A 16,296-nucleotide genomic window follows, 5' to 3' on the forward strand; every position below is an offset into this window, starting at 1 on the left:
CGGCGTCTACTTTTTGGTTTTCCGGTCTTTGTGATCCGGTTTGCGTCGCCCACCGCCGCCGTCGACCCCGTGCGCCTCTACTCCGACTTCGGCATCGACTACACCGGCGTCTTCACCGACCTGGCGGCCTCACGCGTCGTCCACGCGTCTACCCGCCGGTCGCCCCGACCCGGCGGCCTCGCATCATGCGGCGGCCCTTCACCGCCGCCGTTCGCGTGACGGCCCGCCCGTTGATCTACGCCGGCCGTCACCGCCTGCTCCGACCGGGACTCCTGCATCACCCCGACCCGGCGGCCTCGCGCCATGCGGCGGCCAATCATAGCCGCCCTGCCGCCCGCCGCCGCCGGCTTCATCTCGGACTCCGCCGCCACCACGCCTTCACCGAGTGGTGTCCCCGACCTCGCGCGCGATCGGCTTGATCACCCGCTCGCCGCCGCTATCAGCCTCATCTACGCCGCGCGACCGACCTGGCCCGTCGGTTACGCGCGCCTTCGCAGGTCCCGCGAAGATCGTCTCGGAGTTCAGCGCGCCCCTCCGTCGATCGAGCAACGGGCTGCCGCTGCGTCGCCCCGTCGGGCCGCAGCGCCGCCGCCCCGTGGTTCTCCTCCCGGCTGCACCGACCCGCGTCACCGCTGCGTCGCCCCGTCGGGCCGTAGCGAGCGTGGCACACGGTCCACGCCGCCGTCTCGAGGCCGTCCACCCGGTTGCACCACCCCGCGCTCCGCCGCTGTGCCGCCCCTTCGGGCTATAGCACCGCGGCCCGCGGTCCCTGCGACCGTCCCGAGGTCTTCCGTCGTCACCCCGACCTGCCCGCCGCCGTCGCGTTGCCCCTTCGGGCCGTAGCGCCGCGGCCCGCGGTCCACCGCCGTCACCGCGCGTCGACCTCCCGTGGTATGCGCCGCGCCGTCTCCCTTGGCGCGGGAACGCCACCGTCCACGCCGGTCTTCGTCATGCTGTCAGGGTTCTTCGCCTACGTCGAGCACCGCCGCCGCACTCCTAACCTAGCCGCCGCCGCCGCCTTCAAGCCGGCGCTGCCGCTCTTCTTTGGCCGCCGCCGCCGCTACCTTTGTAGCCGCCGCCGCCGCCCGTCCACCCCCTTCGTCTTCGTCCAGCACCAGTTCGTCGCCAGCGTCGCCGTCATCTACCCCGACCGCTTCATCTACTCCGACAACCGCGGGCGACATTGGCCCCGCGCCGATTGGCGCCGCAACCGTCGTCGAGTCCTTCTCTGCTGGCCTCTCCGACTTCTCCGACATGGTGTACAGCTCGTGCAGGTCCCTCGTCTACGCATGCCCGGTGCTGGCAACACCGCCGCGTGCCTTCGTCCACGACGTGTCCCCGGGCCTGGCAAGCCTGGCGCGGCGCTTCGTCAACTTCGTCTTCGTCCATCTACGCATGCCCGGTGCTGGCAACACCGGTGCGTGCCTTCGTCCACGATGTGTCCCCGGGCTTGGCACACCCGCCGCGACGCGTCGTCAACACCATCTACTTCCTGGCGCACCACTACTTCGACACCACTGCGCCCATGCTAACTCGGTGCCCCCTTGCGCCCGCGGCTCCACGGCGACTTCCTCGACACCGGCTACCCTGACTCGACATCGACCACGGCATTCTTCGCACGGCTACCTCGACCACGGCTCCACCACCCACGCTCTCGGCTACATCGACAAACGGCACAAAGGGCTACCGCCTGCTTGAGCAACCTCGTTGGTTTCCACTCCAGCCACAACTCCGCGATGCATCGACCGTTACGACTGTGGGGGGTGTCCGTCGGCTTGCCTTCGGATTCTTCTCCAGTCTCACCATCTGCATCGCTACCGTTGTGACTGCGGGGGGATGTTGAGTAACGTGATTGTATAGGAAACATAGGTTAGACTAGGAAATATTCTGGCTTGCCTTGTACTCCAAGTAGATCATTGTACTCCTATATATATGCCCATGAGGCTCAAGCAATACAACAACTATTCCACCAATCCCTCTCTCCCTTCTAACAAGCCATCCCACCTCAGGATGTGCCATGTCAGCAACCCCCTTCCAATCAACGCGTTTGTTTCTAGCCGTAATAGACCATCAAAGCCCATCCTCCCTCCCTCGAAAAAAAAGAAAAAAAAGAAAGCTTTTCAGTAGTAGTCGAAGGCCAGCAGCCCCTTCTGTTGCTCCACCTTCAGAAACAATTAATTTTCTGGTGATAATCAGCCCATTCCTATCTTTTAATTACTCCTTGCTCCCCACGGGTTGTTTGACCTCACCCCTTTTATCTCCTCATTGCACAGGATCAACCATTTTCTTCGGTTGCCCCTTAATCTTCAATCTTCTCTTCATCCTCCCGATGATTCTTCTTCCTATGTGTCTCATCATTCCTAAATATTCTAGCGTGTACCTACACAAATCTGAAGGAGATTTTGTTGCCTGATTTCTTTTAGTTTTTTCAAATCTGCGAGGAGGACGAACAGACCCACCCTTGCTCTCTGCTCGAGGTTTATGAGGAGTAGGAGGAGCACATTCGTATTTGTGTCGTTCCTCTTCCGCCGAGGTTCATCATGCAACTGTAAGTTTTCTCTCCATAATTTTTTGCTGTTCTATTCAACAGACTGCATTTGATCTTTAATCAGATTTTTCTCTTATTTCCTCATCGGATCTGTTATCCATGGCACTGAAGGTACAAATGATCTAATTGTCCCTGATGCCATCCACCGAGTCGTAGATGCCTATGCTGGAACTGTAACTGCATCGGCCTGGCTCTGTCCTTCCGCCTAAGGGTGGAGTGGTGGACACTGGTCCGCTGGTGAATGGATTTTACAGGCCGCACTCTAGCCCGGGCTGGACCTAGAGGACCGGCCAACCATCACCGGCGGCGACGTTCGCCAGCGCCGTGGCGAGGTGGGCGACGTGCGCGGACGCGGGCGGCGAGGTGGGCGCGCCCTGCTGCTACTGCTGGTCGTGCACGTGCACGCGGCTGGTCGTGTCGTATTGCTGCCGGCCGTGCCCTGCTACTGTTGGCCATGGACGTGCTGGCCGTGCGCTGCCGGCCATGCCCTGCTGCTGCTGGCCATACATGCCATGGCGCCGTGCCCTACTACTGCCGCACCGCGTGCGTGGGCCTACTGCGTTACACAATACAGATATATGTTCTCCTGGGTTTGTTCTCCTGGGAGCATGTGACTGCTAAAATCACCCCACATACACTACATATTGCCTTGCTGTCATGGCCTTGCCTTCGCCTGGAGATATCGCAGTTTTCACATCATGTTGGTAACCTTGATGAAGTGGTTAAATGGTTATGAACCGAAATATTTGAAGAATTTCGAGTTAAAATGTTTATATCTCCATGATTTAGTGTATTAACTTTTATTTTTGCAGAGTGATGGTTAAAAAAATGAGATCAAGATTATACTTTTTTTTTGCATATTGCTTTATTAATTCGTTGCATTTGTGAAGGTTCCATTGCAGCTCATACCTAATAAAATTAACATGAAGATCTCCTTTCCAGTTGTGTTGTGTTGGTATATCCCTTGTCCTTTCTACTTTTCGAGTCTACTCTTATCTCATTTCAATTTCAAGGTGCAGCAACATTTTCTCCAAGAGTGTCAAACACATCCCAAGTACATAGCAGGAGTGCTAGCCCCATGTTGTCGTCATAGTCATAGATGGGCTAACTGGATTAGAATACATACCATGTTCCACTGGTTATGATTTCTAATAATTGATTTATATAGAATAAATCAGATAAGTATTTGAGTTGGCAGATTATGTAGGTTTCAAATCACGCTTCCTTTTGCAGCTTTAAGAGGTAAATAGCTCAGCTATATATTGATGATTCATTTGTCTGTTTAAATGATATCATGTGGCTGCGCATGCCTCTCTCTGGGTGGCTTCATTCCCAACTTTCTGGTGTGCTTTTTCTTTCCTATCATTTCTCATTCTCAAATAATCATATGTGGTACTTCTAGCACTGTACATTTTCTAAGCAAAATAATACATGTTATAGTTTTAGTTAAATATGCATTCATTTCATTTTTGTGGAAAGTATGTATTCATTTGTGGGTTGTGAAAAAAAAGGCAGCTAAATTCCAAATAGCAGTGCACCAATTTGTTTGTCAAACCCCCAAAACATGTGTTATCATTACAGTTTGTTGTTGAACATAGTATTGCAATATTTGGATGGTGAGTTCTCCAGATTTTGTGTGATTATTTCCTTTGACTTCGGAGCACACAATAGCGGAAAGCAATCTCTAATTCATATGGCCATATTTTATTCTCTAATTCAGTAGGGTTAACTCTACAAGATTTTACATTTGGGTACAAGTGAATTTAAATGCCCTTTTTTGAACATATATAGTCTAAACTAAAAATACCCGTGACAAACTTCAATTGTTTCAATGCTCTTACAAAAGCTAGCATGACTACCATGGACAAAAACACATACTACTCCCTCCGTCCCAAAATAAATGTCTCAATTTTATACTAACTTTAATAAAAAGTTGTACTAAGGTTGAGACACTTATTTTAGGACGGAGGGAGTATGTCATATCAGTGCTAAGTCTAAGTCCGATCAATGTACCGTCAGAATCTTTATTTGATATTGACTTTCCATCAAGTATTATAATGTGCTCCTTCCAAGCAGCTTACGAAAAGTAGAATTTACATGTTTTGCAGCAACGTGGAAAGTATTATCTAGTTTTACAAGTTTTAGCATCAAAATACTCCCTTCGTCTCATAATATAAGAATTATTTTTAACATTAATGTATTTTTAAAAACGTTTTTATATTTTGAGACAGAGGAAGTATCATTCAACGCAAATTTTTTTGAGGAATATATTCAATGCAAGTTGTACTCCATAAATTAGGACACCACCATTGGGGCCCATCAAACCCGCATGGGGAAATTCCGCGGCAAGCTCTCCCGCCCACCGGACACCAACACCTTACTCCGCCTCGCCGCCCAACTCCAGTCATGCGGCCGCGCCGGCGACCTCCGCCTCGCCCGCCGCCTCCATGCGCGCTTCGCGCTCTCCGGCGCCGCCGCCGCGTCTGCCTTCCTCACCAACCACCTCATCACCATGTACTCCCACTGCGCCGACGTCCGCTCCGCGCTCCGCCTCTTCCGCGCCATGCCCCGACCCAACCTCGTCTCCTGGACCACTCTCATCTCCGGCCTCGCCCAGAACTCCATGCACTGCGACGCGCTCGCCGCGTTCGCGTCCATGCGCCGCGCGGGACTCGCGCCCACGCAGTTCGCGCTCTCCAGCGCCGCGCGCTCCGCGGCCGCCCTCGCCGCCCCGGGCCCCGGCGCGCAGCTGCACTGTGTCGGCGTCAGGCTCGGTTTCGACAGAGAGCTATTCGTCGCGAGTAACCTCGCGGATATGTACTCCAAGTCCGGGCTCTTGGCTGACGCCTGCAGGGTGTTTGATCAAATGCCGCACAAGGATACTGTTGCATGGACTGCCATGATCGATGGGTATGCGAAGAACGGAAGCCTTGAGAAGGCCGCTCTAGCTTTCCGGGACATGAAACGAGAGGGGCTAGTTGGAACTGACCAGCATGTGTACTGCAGTGTTTTGAGTGCATCAGGAGGGCTCAAGGATGGATGGCTTGGCCGAACTATCCACTCTGCTGTAGTGAAGGCAGGGTTTGAACTGGAGGTTGCTGTGAGGAATGCGCTCACTGACATGTACGCTAAGGCTGCGGACATGGAGAATGCTGCTTGTGTTGTGAAGATTGACCCTGGAGGTTGGAATGTTGTGTCAGCCACCTCGCTGATTGATGGCTACGTCGAGACTGATAATGTCGAGGAGGCCCTTCGAATATTTCTTGAACTGCGGAGGCGAGGAGTTGAACCCAATGAATTTACTTTCTCAAGCATGATCAAGGGATGTGCCACGCAGGCTCTGCTTGAACAAGGCGCTCAATTCCATGCTCAGTGATCAAGACAAATATTATCAGTGACTCCTTTGTCAGTTCCACCCTTATGGATATGTATGGTAAATGTGGCCTTGTTACTTTGTCCGTTCAGTTATTTAATGAGGTTGAACACCATACTGATATTGCTTGGAATGCGGTAATCAATGTATTTGCACAACATGGTCATGGTAGGGAAGCTATCCAAGCTTTCGATAGGATGACCTCAAGTGGTATCAGGCCAAATCACATTACATTTGTCAGCCTGCTTACAGCATGCAGTCATGCTGGGTTAGTGGATGATGGACTGAAATATTTTAACACCATGAAGAATGCCCATGGTATTGAGGCTAAGGATGAGCACTATTCATGTATCATTGATATGTATGGTCGAGCTGGGAGACTAGCTGAAGCAGAGAAATTTATACACGAGATGCCTATCAAACCCAGTGTCTATGGTTGGTGCTCCTTGCTTGGAGCTTGCCGGATGCGAGGAAACAAGGAGCTGGGTGAGTTTGCGGCACAAAACATAATGGAGCTTGAGCCAGATAACAGTGGTGTTCACGTATCCCTTTCTGGGATCTATGCATCACTAGGCCAATGGGAGGATGTGAAGGCAATCAGGAAGCTGATGAGGGATAGCAGGATTAAGAAGCTTCCTGGTTTTAGCTGGGTCGATGCTAATAACAAAACTCATGTTTTTTCATCCGAAGATTGGTCACATCCACAGCAGAAGAAGATATATCAAAAACTTGAGGAACTCTATGAGAGGATAAAGGAGGAAGGTTACGTCCCAGACACACGTTCCTTACCATCTAATTTGGAAGATACTGCAAAGGAGAGGATTCTGCGTTATCACAGTGAGCGGATTGCCGTAGCTTTTGCTTTGATAAGCATGCCTGCTACAAAACCAATCATTGTGAAGAAGAATTTGCGTATCTGTGTAGACTGTCATTCTGCACTGAAGTTCATTTCTAAGGTTGAAAGCAGGGATATTATTGTTAGAGATAACTCCAGGTTCCACCATTTTGCGGAAGGGAGGTGTTCCTGTGAAGATTACTGGTGATCAACTCATCTCTCTTCTTTTGCATCAGCATGAGCATTCTTGAATCGCTGCCATCTGTCCATTTCACGATGCTTCAGTTTTATGTCACTATATTTGAATGCATGCTGTCAAAACAATATTGATTCTGGGTGAAATATGGAACTAAACCGCTATTTTGCTATGGATTGGGAAAAAAAAAATGCAAGACCATAGCTCATTGGTGCAGGCCATTAACTTCCGGCCAGTAAACAGGCCAATGCGTGCACCTGTGGATGCCATGAATGCAGATATAGATATGTTTGTTCAGTTGAAATCGTTTCTAGCTGTAGTTTAGAAGGCACAGTACCTAAAAAAATTCTATTCTAAACGACTGCAGCCCTGTAAAAAAAGACGAAGCTCTCTGCAACCTCCACCATTGGCTGGCTTAAGTTTTTAAAGGATTTCTGGTAGGTAATGAACTCCATTGACCAGAAGTTCTCTGCAACTCCCCCATTCCACACTAAACACATTCATGTTTCTTCAAGCTGGGTTCTGACTATTCGTCTGTAATTAAGCATATTGTAGGGGTAGTAAAATTGGATGAGCACATTGCGAAATTGAACATTTTGAAGAAATTCCTTACTTGGCCCTTCAATATAGAAGGAAACACTTAGTAGTTGATTTAAAGAGCACCCCAGTTAGAGGACCAGCTTCAGTTGATAGGTAGAATTGATAAGTCCTGAACAACTTTTCACCACTCTCAAGAGATGTTCGGAACGCCATACTTCAATAGTTGTGCCCTTTGTAACATTGGCACCTCTAAAACGGGCGGTCATCCCTTCTTTGACTGCCCTTTTACATTGGCTCGGCCAGACTCCTTGTAAATAGTTGCTTGTACATTTCTGGCCCTCCTTTTATTGTGAATATTTTACCATTATCAAGATAAATATACACTGCTTGGATCTCCCCTGCTGCTTCTGACAAAAGATATTACTCCCTCCGTCCCATAATGTAAAACGTTTTTTGACACTACACTAGTGTCAAAAAACGTTTTACATTATGGGACGGAGGGAGTAATATTTCGAGCCTGAAGAATCTCTGCACTCATCTTCTTTTCCGCCCTAAGAGCTTAAAAGTGTCCTAAGCCGTTGAAACATTAGTCAAAATTTGCAAGCGTTTGGAGAAGCATGACATAAGAAGTTTAAGATGTTCACCAACACCTTTTTTGTTCTTTTTACATTTGATGCATCGTGTCCTCATCAAATAAATGTGGGAACCTTCTGTATGCGCAATACCTCACTGTTTTCCAGTCAGTTTCAACGTGGGGGTACAATATTCTTCCTTAGAAATGGAATGAGAAAAATGTGGCTTTACTGTTCTTATATCAAGGGTGTCGAGCATCTACAACTGGACCCCCATTTCCGTCCCAAACACCCGGGCGGGCTGCCCGGTCACTATCCGGACGAGAAATGGCCACCCAACCGGACTGTTGTAGGGTGAAACCCTAAGATGGATCTTTACACACTTGGAGGGGGAAAAGGATGAACACCAAGAAATCACAAAGAGGAAATCATTCCAACAATACCCAATTACACATCCACTAGAGTAGCAACACAAGATCCACAAGTCACAAACACAATCAAAGGAAAGATACAATGGTAGAGTTCTTCCCACTCCTAGGAGATGAGATCTTGATGATGGTAGTCTTCTCCAAGATGGAGGTCTTGAAATCCACAAGTGGATCCTCTCCTAAGAGGCCTTGATCTCCAATGGAGGTGGTAAAGGAGCAAAGCTCACAAATATCTCATCTAATAGTTTGCTAGCCCTAAACATGACCCTAGGTACCAATTATATAGGCTTGGGGAGGTAGGAGATGAAGTGGATGCGAAGTGGAGGCCCAGCAGCCCACATCAGCTGGCCATCCTTTAGGGCTGCGCACGGGGTAAGTTGGGCCCGTGCGCACGGGGGTCCCGTGTGCACGGTACACGCCCGTGCGCACAGGGTGCTACAGCCGTAGCTCCCTGTGTAGCCCGTGGACACGGGGTCTTGGGGGCCCGTGCGCACGGGGTCGCCTGGGACTTCCAGTGCTGCTGGTGTGGTGCTCCATCTTGCTCCGTGTGACCTTGGGGTGGTCCTCCTACTCCTTGGTGATGCTCCTGAGCTTCTTGAGGGTGTTCCTCTTCATACCTAATGAGGCATAGAGTATTTTGGTGAGGTACCAACCAAGTTCCGTTTATGTCCATATGCATATCAAGTAGGAATGAGTTCACCTTGGTTTCCATTGCGCGTGCTCTAGCTCTTGTCACGGGTCCACGTGGGGCTTGATGTGTTGGTGTAGAGTCCATGGGTATGATGGAAGGATGCTCCGCATCATGGACTCCCCATATCCGGCCCAAACGCCCGGGCTGTCCGGCAACCCCCGTATCCAGCCCATACGTGGGGCAAATATGGGGAGACCCGGATGCGCCCAGACATCGCCGCCACGTCGGACCTTCCCGCTATGTCCCACGCCGTCCCCATCGCCATTTCCACAAAAAGCATATCCGAACAAGAAACCTAGTCCAAACCCCACTCCGCTTCACTCCTCTTGCCCTCTCGCTCCCCTCCGTTTCCTCCCTTCCACCCAATCTCCCCTCCGTTTCCTCCCCTTCCACCCAATCTCCCCTCCGTCCCTTCCACCACCGCGAGCACCCGCCAACACCTCGGTGGAGACCGATTCCCGCGCGCCGTCGCAAGAACGCGTACGTCGGCTCTCCGCCAGACACTCGAGGAATCAGTGAAGGTGGCACAACAGAAGGAGGTGGCAGCAGAGAGAGCTGCCCTGCTCGCGGCGGAGCAGAACCGCGCTGCCCGCCGCATAGCGGGCTTCCTCGGCTCATCCTCGTCCTCCGACCCCGACGACCCGCCGCGGATTCGTATGCTGCGGACAACCGCCGAGACCCAAAGAGGAAGCGGCCGGTGAGGGAGTGGTGACCTCCAGCCAACCCCCACTCGTTTGTTTTTATTCTAAGTTTTTTATGTTCTATTTAGGTAAAATTTGAACTCCGACGTTCCTTTGCTTGAACTTTGTGGATGTCCTTTGTCCGAAATGCTATGTTTTATGCTATCTCGCATGATCTACATAGTTTACATGTGTTTGTATGAAATAGTGTTAGGACATTTGAGATTTGTGGTCATGGGGCGGACAAAATGGCAACTGTCCGGGCACTGCCCGCGGACGCGTCCGGACGCACCCGCGGGCGTTTGGGTGCGGAATTTACGAGTTGTGGCTCTTATAAGTATAAACGTGTTCCTTAGAGATGGAGAGATAGAGATAGAATTGATTTAAACCAATAATGACTAGTCTTGTACTCCTATGTACACACCCCGAGGGTCAGATCAATACAGTAAGAATATTAGGGGTTCAATAGTTCTACATGGTATTAGAGCGGTTGGTTTCACGATGTTGATCCAAGGTAGTTCCATCACTTCTGCTGCGCGCCGTCCTCGAGGGATTAAACCACTCCCCTAGGCCTGGGGGCGCAACACCCGATCAGTCCAAGATTAGATCGGTCTCTTAGTTAGATTAGATAATAAAAATCAATTTATGAAATTCCACTCACTTAGTTTTTTATAGCTACAAATACCCGACGATCCTCAGATTCATCCGGTAAAAAAATCAAAATTAGGTGAAAATTCGGTGCACCACGGCGATCCAAGCGTCGACTCCGAGCTGCGCCTTCGAGTGGCACGACTCCGTGACGAGGCCACGGCGTGGGCGGTAGATCAACTTGGCAGCCGACAGCAATCTTGAGTGCACATTGCGTAGGCGCAAACCCAAGGCCAAGGGGGATCGGACATGGCAGAATATCATACGAAAACCAAAATTTGGTGGAAACCGGTGAAAACCATGCAAAAAAGATGTTCTGAAGTTTCAAAAAAATACGAGATGTGAAGAGGGTGATGTTCTATTGCCATGCAAAATTCCAAGTTCAAACACATTATGGGATATGAGTTATGGAAATAACAAAATCATCATTGAACAATGCTGAACAGTAATGCCACTCTTCAGGGTTGAATTTGTTTTTTTTTTCATAGCCCACATTTCTTAATGTGTTTCAACTTGAAATTTTGCATGACAATAAAACATCACCCTCTTGACATAACATATTTTTTTAGATTTTTTTGAAACTTTCAAATATGGTTTCCACGAAATTTTCTTTAAATGTTGGTTTTCCATATGATGAGGGAGGCCCGCCCGCTGGTCAAAACCGCCATTGACCATTGCCACATCAGCAGCCCGTCGAGTCAAACCATCTCCTGGGACTGATTTTGTCCGGTATGGGATTGTTTAGGGGGTGAAGGGAGCAGAAATAAAGATCAGGGGGTTATGTGAATGGCCAACTTTATTCAGGGTAGTAAAATGGACTTTTTTTCCAAGAAATGTTCAGGGTACCAATATTTTCTACAAAGGGAAGCTAAATATGGCTTTCTTTCTGCTTCTTCATTTGAATAGGCACTTGAAGGCACTTAAAATATAGTTATGCATCCTAGCTGAAAGGCTTCATTATTTTGGGTATCTTCTTTTTGCCTCTGTACCCAAGAGTTCTTTTCATTTGAAAATGTGGCACTAGACCGGTCCTTGTACCATCTATCCCTTTGTGGGGATACTGCATAAAGTTGACAACCCTGGAGCCTGTCATTGTCTATCTCATGAAAGGCTTAGCCTGGTAAATACCAACTTAACTTCTTAGGCAAATCATGAATATTATCTTTGTGAGATGTATATGTTTGTAGGGGGAAATGGACGCAAGGTGTTATTGCTTGAAACTTGTTTCCTTGCTCTTGATCAGTGGGGAAATGATCTTGGTTGATAACCTGTTAAGTCTTTGTCATGCTATCATATTGGGCCTAACATGAGAGATTGTAGTTGAAAAGGGAGCATGAAGGTAGACAGGTAGTACCCCCATTACGGATGACAAGCTACGCCACTGCAAGGTGGATTTCATCTCGGAGTCGATCAATGACCACAGCAACCTGATCCTGCTCATGCCTCGCATGATAGTCCTTGGCCTTCTCCTAGAGCTGTCTTTTCTCATTCTCCAGGGACCGCATGGTCTCGTCTTCTGCACGTTCTTCCTCTTGTATGCCAGTACTTCTCTTGAACCATGCGAGGAGGTAGCCCAATCCTCCTATGACCGCACCCAACACGGGGATGAAGAGCTCGTGCCAGCCGGTCATACTGTGTCGGTGCGGCTCCCCACCTGCTGCCATGCCTGCACAACTACACAAAACTGCTAGTACCTTTAGTTTGTTGTGCTGAACTTGGTTGCGGTGAACTGGTTCTTGTAGCTCGCTTATGGTTTCCCTTAAGGCCTCATTTGATAGAAGTGGATTTGAGAGGTTTGGGGTGGTGGGGATTTGAGGGGATTTGGTGAATCCCCTCCTTCCACCCAATCCTCTCAAATCCCCCTGAAACCCCCAAACCCCTCTAACTACAATTCCCTTCGTATGAAAAACTTATTTGGTAGGCAGGGATTGCCAAATTTAGATAAGATAGTGCAAACATCTAAAAATGCAATCTTTACAAGAAAACAACATCATATTAAGAGCTTGCTACAGAATTGTAAAGGTCACCGAACAAAAAATATGACCTCATGAAACTTGCTACAGGGGAATAATCTTCCACATTTCTTCAGAGCAACAACATAATTTGGCATGACTTCGAACCAATATCTCATCACAACAATATCAAGTATATCACAGTAACAACATGATTTCTCATAACAGCATGACTTGGAATAAAAAATATCTCATCCATGATCTTTCACAGCAACACCATAATTTTGCAACAAACATAATGGAACACATGACTTGTGCAATAGCTCACAATCAGTTATATTATTACAGCCCAAGCAACGTTGAGAATAATGTTGTCATGCAGAAGAATTGCTCTTAATGATGTCATCATCATCCAGTTTTTGAACGACCAAAAGTTTGTCCAGATTGTTTAATCTTGCTTCTCTGGTTGCCTGGGAACCTGATTATTAAACAAAAGCAAAATGAGAGTGACAAAGCTTAAATAGGCCAACCTATGTTCTAGTACTCCAGGTCTTATGAGAGTGACAACACAAAAGCAAAAGTTTGTAGGCAAAATTATGTATGCTAAGCTACAGAATGGTCATCATCATAACTTATGAAGAGTTGAGGTTTCAACGCTCGAGAACAAGCCCATTATATGAAAAAATAATAAGCCACCACGCTTAACAGCAGCCATGCTCCGAGCACCGCCACGCAGATGCAGCAATGATGGACAAGCATCGCTGCTGAACATTCAAAAAAGGCCGAAATTTTGGACCGGTTAGTACTAATACCGGGCCCACGAGCAGTGCGAATTTCAGCCGAAATTCCTTTTTTTGGGACGAAAGCCAAATCCCTGTACTACACAAGTACAGAAAAAAAAGGTTAAGCTTGTGTGACTGCTTCCATGCTTGCTACTGCACTATTTGAAATCATGTCAAATTCCTCCAGCCCCTGCACTTTGAAAGATCTGCATCTTTATTATATGCAAAACTGCTTGTAATTTGGTCATGAGAGTACATGTGAACCAAAAAAAGAGTAGTTTAATTCATATTAATGCTGCACCTTGTGCATGGGTAAGCATTTGATTTTAAAAGTGCACATTCATTCAGAAAGGCACATCCACACCATTATCCATTCACTCAATCAGAAAGAAAGAAACAGGGTCTGAAGAAGAATGAATCCCTTCTCCATTAATTTTATTCACACGTGATTGACAAATTCAGGTCATGGTAACCCATGAATTGAAGACAATTAGACATACAGTCACTAGATATATATACACAGGGACACGACCAATTAACAAGAGAAAGAATTTTCGACAAATACTGAACCTGCTACCCTTTATCTTAATGAGGTCAGTAGAGCACCTGCTGCCTTTGTCCTGAAAACAGAGTAAACAAACTAGTTGAAAAAGGTCATCTTATCACCATAAAAATCAGTATGGTTACAGGCTAGCACCCTCGGATGCTCCATAACAGTACTAACTAACAATGGATCGGCAGAAGGACAGTAACAAGTATTAGGAAGCAGGATGCTAAATCGCCGGCTTCAACACTATATACCAAGACCCCAGATCACATATATGAATAATTAACAGAGATCGAACCCTGCGACAAACTACAAAGATCGCACTGATGTCGGTCAACATGAAAGCTTATCACCATTGCTCGAAATGAAGTCTTGTAACTGTAAGAAGCAAACTAACTTTCTTAGTCTGAAGCAACGTTTCTTCAGACTCCGGGTTCCTAAACTTCCATTCAGAAGAAAATTGGATCTCAACAATCCTAACCGAACTTTCTTTTATCTTTTTTCAGGAAACCCAAAGGAGCACAGGCCCCGAATTTCGTTTTCATGAGTGGAACTGACAACACAACATTCTAACTGAACTATGCATTCTCCGAAGCTGCAGCGACCCGCCGCATCCCCCAGACCAACACCGACCCGTCGAAGAACCCCGACGGCCGACGCGCTGCTGGAGAAGATCGCCAAGCTGGACCTGCTGACCGAGATCAGCGCCGTCAGGAGCAGGTCCGACCTCAACTTCAGAGGCAACGTCAGGGACGTGGTGTCCCTCTCCCGGACCCCTGCGCCCACAACTACGGCGCCGAGCCCTACATCGTCGCCCACAACTTGGTGACGGCCGGCACCTCAGGAGGAAGAGGCAGCAGCCATGGCCGCAGGGCCGGTCCTGAAATTTCAGGGGCCCGGGGCGAAACAAAAACTCGGGGCCCCCTGATATAAACGTCATAATAATAATAAGCAAAATCTATGGATACATTCTTACCGGTAATTTTTTTTATCACTGATGTATACACTATTTTCCCGCAGAAAAATGTATATATTGTTATTGTCGATGTTGATGTCAATATTTCCTTGTTGTTAAGATTCAGAATTCCCATTATTAGTTGGTTCCGCTTCCTTCATTTGGGTTCGTCGAAGCACCAATAAGGCAAATGATCCAATATTACTTTTGAAAATAGAAATCAATAGCTCCTCTCTGTGATTCTACCACCACACGTTGTTCCTTTTCCTTTATTTTTTCTACCAGAAGCATACTTTGTAGACCACATGATAACAAAGGGCTAGCATACTTGTTTTAAGAAAAGGGATAGGGTTTTTATTTTATTTTGCATCAAAAGGTTGAACAGTGTAAGGTATGCATCATGTAAATTGGAGTGTTTAATTAACAGTATGCATATAGGAAAATGGTTACGTGAAACGTGATATACCTCATATCTGTCAGATCGGCGTCGACGAACTCTCGGTGCGGCAATGGTGCGATGCGTACTGGCGTCTGCGGGACGCACTCAACGATGTCCATGTGCTTGAGCGCCTAGGGACAGAGGAGCGTAGTTTGTCGGCGTACTGCGGCAGTCATGGCCCTGGTTGAAACCGTCCAGCACCGGCGAGGCTGCAACTAACGATCGGAGCTCAGCCGAATTTACTAGCGTAGTGGGGAATTAGGGATCGTAGCAAAGAACAAGATATGCGACTCGTGATGGAAAGAAAACAAAAACAAAACTGGCAACTCGCAATTCTCCCGTAGTAGGAACCGGGATTCTCGCGATTGTGGGATACCTAAGCACGCAACGTGCCTGTTAGCTGAATGTTTTGCATAGACAAAATCAATGCTGATGGCCTGTTACCGGAGGCTGCGTACCGTGCCATGGCATGGGCTAGCTGCATACGGCATACCTGGCGGGGCCCCTAGATTGCGGGGGCCCGGGGCGGCCGACCCCCCTGCCCCCCCTCAGGGCCGGCCCTGCATGGCCGATGGCAAACCGTAGACGACGAGGGGAAAGGAGGGGAGGCGAGGACATACCACCGGAGAGAAGTCCAATACGCCGGACGAGGTACGCCGGCGTCGAGGCGTCGGGCGGCGGTGTCTTGGGGAGGCACTGGATGGCGGAGAGAGGAGTGGGGCGGCGGCGTCTTCACGAGTCGAGCGGCGGCGTCTCCAAATCCTCGAGGCCTCGCGAGGTTAATCCTCCGAAAACCCCTTCAACCCACGCCAAACAAACGAGGCCTAATGGAAATCGGAGGGGGAAAGCCCCTCTTTGACAAGAAAAACTACACAAAACTGCTGTTAAAAAAAGCAACTGGGAGAATAGGAGGAGGAAGAAGAGTTGCTAAACCTTCGAGTTGATCACAAGTGGGAGAAGAGGAACGGGGAGGAGTAGGATGCTAGGATCTATGGCCAATGTAGAATTGTAGACGCTCTAAAATGAGGTGGAGTATATACAGCGCAGGTGAGTCACCGTCCCTGACGGCTGAAAATATAGCTATATAAAGTAAAATAAAGTAAAATAAAA

The 16,296-nt window shown here is 48.5% G+C and overlaps 2 long non-coding RNA genes and 1 pseudogene across 2 annotated transcripts; 2 read left to right on the forward strand and 1 right to left on the reverse strand.

Annotated features, from left to right (window-relative positions):
• The first annotated feature begins 1,983 nt into the window (after nucleotides 1-1,983).
• On the forward strand, nucleotides 1,984-3,255 carry LOC123091052 (uncharacterized). Its single transcript, XR_006442760.1, has 3 exons — nucleotides 1,984-2,185; nucleotides 2,274-2,548; nucleotides 2,660-3,255. It is a non-coding gene; the product is annotated as an uncharacterized lncRNA (long non-coding RNA).
• A 1,608-nt stretch (nucleotides 3,256-4,863) lies between these two features.
• LOC123122134 (putative pentatricopeptide repeat-containing protein At5g52630) lies at nucleotides 4,864-14,820 on the forward strand (annotated as a pseudogene).
• Nucleotides 12,625-15,985, reverse strand: LOC123122145 (uncharacterized). Its single transcript, XR_006460087.1, has 3 exons — nucleotides 15,807-15,985; nucleotides 15,214-15,395; nucleotides 12,625-13,865 (listed from the first exon to the last, which is right to left on the reverse strand). It is a non-coding gene; the product is annotated as an uncharacterized lncRNA (long non-coding RNA).
• Nucleotides 15,986-16,296: the final 311 nt, after the last annotated feature.

This window comes from Triticum aestivum, chromosome 1B (genome assembly GCF_018294505.1).
Source record: "Triticum aestivum cultivar Chinese Spring chromosome 1B, IWGSC CS RefSeq v2.1, whole genome shotgun sequence".
Classification (NCBI taxonomy): domain Eukaryota; kingdom Viridiplantae; phylum Streptophyta; class Magnoliopsida; order Poales; family Poaceae; genus Triticum; species Triticum aestivum.